The following is a 3135-nucleotide window of genomic DNA, read 5'->3' as shown; positions in this document are numbered from 1 at the left end:
CAGGACTCCACAGCCACGTGGCCTGTTTGCTGATTCAAGTCCATTTGCTCTACATGCTGTTTCCAACTAAATAGATGTTTGTTGTTTTTTCCAGTGTGACAGACTTGTGATTGAAAGAGCTCTAATACATAACTGTAGATACATTCTTACTTAAAACAGTTATTTTTACTTTTCTAGCAATTTCAAAGACATTGTTCCGCAAAAATCATCATCATATCCTTTGGTTCAAATCAATAAATAAGAAAATAATGTGCATTTCTGATTTTCTTAAATACACATTAAAAAATTATTGCATTGTGTTGAAATAAAATTTAATTTTATTCTTTTCTCTTTAATCTTTTAATTTTGCTTGCCTTATTTTTCAAATCACACTGTCCTAAATTAAATTTCGCACACATGCATTATATATATTATATATGCTATTTATATGTTATATATACATATCATAATTTTTAAAACTTCTGAAACAAAGAAAAATTCATGTTCTCCTCCTACAATAAACTTCCCTTTTGCTTATTTAAGAAAATGTTTTAATTGAGAGGGCACACCATGCCAATATGTCCTTTGACTCTAGAATTGGCTTTTTCATTTTTCATGAGCTTCCATTTAATGGAAATAAATAAAAGATGTCATAAGTGCCACAATAGTGTAGCTATTATTAGTTAAATATTCATATATTTCTATAACTTTTTTCTTTACAAGAGTGTATTTCATTAACATAGCAAAAGCAAACTTGAAAACATTCATTTTTGCTATGAATTCTTATCTTTTCATTATGGTTACACTAGTAAAGGAATAAAATTAAATTGCACATGCCTCTCAAGGTTCTGATATATGGAATGTATCAGAGGAGAAATCCTGGATGCTCCCGTAATTGTTTCCCTTAGAAAGAGGAATTATCCTCACTTGCTTCTGACTAGACAAACTGGTTTTTTTTAGTTTATTTCTTTTTTTCCCCAAGATAGACTTGTTCTCTTGCATTGTGGTATGTTTTATCAGATGATTTGAAAATATGATCGCTGAGATTCCCTATACAAAAGTTTACAAGGATTGGATGTTTATCATCATATAATATCCCCTGTGTTGGAAATACTGCTGTATCTCATTTCAAATTTCTCTTGCATGGACATAGAGAAGACTCACTTTCAGCCTATTTATTGTTATATGGAAATGTGTACTAACTCTATTCAATAATAAGTGAGCTGAACTGATATAGTTCACGTCTTGGCTGAGCCAGAGAAAATCTCTGCATTGTTTTCTCGTTTCCTTCTACCTCTTCTTGATGAAGAGGAGAGACTCATATTTCAAAGGGTGAAACTCAGAATGGTAGAGCCCCCATTATGTTACAGCTCTGAAAGGCTGTATGACACAAACACCTACAGCAACCTGTAGTGAATATACAGTTGAAGTTGAAAAGGTATCAACATTTATCACATTACACTACAAGGATGTGGAAGTTAATTGTTGCTTTACCCTAATCTAACCTATCTGTACCAATAATATATCTGTACTAAGAGATACTGATATACAAAATTAATATTTGATTACGATTTGAGATGGCAATAGCAAGCAATTGGTGTACTGAAATATGATTTTAGAAACCTTAACAGACTTTTATTTTTGTTTCCCTTTTTTGTTTTCCTTTTTTCCTCTCACCTTTATTTAAACCAACTTGATATTTGGGCTCCTTGCTTTTGCAGAGAGATGTGGCAAGATATATTGATATGTGCTCATCTTTTGAGTTTCTTTTGTATAGATCATAGACTTCTCTCACAGGAGAAGACCACTGGGCATAAATACATGAATTGAAAAAATGGGATTTGAGAAATGGCTTCCACAGAATGGAGGGCTTCCACAGAATGGAGGGAGACAGAGTGGAAATGATAAAGCATTAGTATATTCTAGAAAAGAACCTCTGCTCCTTATGCTCAGGTAGAGCCACAAGGAAGCTACACAAAAACCCAGATGAAAAAGATAAAGACTAAGAATAGATAAGTAGAGCCTATGGGGATTTTTCTCCACAGAGGATTATAAGAAGAACAAGGTGAATCACAAGTCCCCATAAAATGGCTTTGAAATAGAAGTAGATCCAATAGCCATGAAAAGGCCCAGAGGGTAGAATAATGTCTCATGATGAACTGTCTAGATCGTAATGAGCAAATGCCATAGAGAATATCGGATAGCTGTGGAATCACGTGTGGATTAATGACTAAAACCAAACAAGAACCATGATCAGATTAGAAGAGAGAATAGACAACATCCATAACCAGTCCTCCCAATACTTCTGTAGCTCAAGCAGACATGGAAATTGTGAAATAAGGAAAAACCCACAAGCTGAAACACTGAGTTTAAATTTTTACTACCCTGGAGGACTATGAGTTCAAAATAGAAATTATAGTAAAAAATTTTTAAATTTTAAAGTACACTTATTCTACACTACATTTGTGAGCTGACATCCCATTCCTGTTGTAATAACAAGAAAGAAAGTGAAAACGAGAATTATAATCTAAGCTTATAAATCAGTGATTTACTTATAACTAAAGGTGTTAAAGGTGTTCAGAAGCCAAAGTTAAAGATGCCAGTTTTGTGGGCTTTCCAGCCAAAGAAATATTCCCTCATCTATATACCATTTTATAACTCAAATAACATACATCTCAAGATAAATTAAAAATTATCTCTGTCTGACAGGGGATCAATAAACTAGTATAAGCCAAATAGTAAATATTTTAGGAGTTATGGGCTATATGGTATATTTTGCAACTACTCCACTCTACTATTATAGCATGAAAACTGCCATAGATAATTCCAAAATGAGTGAGTGTGGCTGTGTTCCAATAAAACTTTACAGAAATAGGTAATGGACTGGATTTGGCTCCTGGACTATAGTTTTCCTATCCCTAGTCATGCTCAAAGCGTAGATGTAGGTTTTTTTTTTTTTTTTTTTGGATAGACATTGGGGAGGGTAGGTGCTATGGTGAGCGCTGTGAATTGTGTAAGACTATTGAATCACAGACCTGTACCTCTGAAACAAATAATACATTATATGTTAAAAAGAAGAAGAAGAAGAGGAAGAAGGAGAAGAAGAAGAAGAAGAAGAAGAAGAAGAAGAAGAAGAAGAAGAAGAAGAAGAAGAAG

Source organism: Neomonachus schauinslandi, chromosome 8 (genome assembly GCF_002201575.2).
Source record: "Neomonachus schauinslandi chromosome 8, ASM220157v2, whole genome shotgun sequence".
Taxonomy (NCBI): domain Eukaryota; kingdom Metazoa; phylum Chordata; class Mammalia; order Carnivora; family Phocidae; genus Neomonachus; species Neomonachus schauinslandi.
This window is presented reverse-complemented; position numbering follows the sequence as displayed.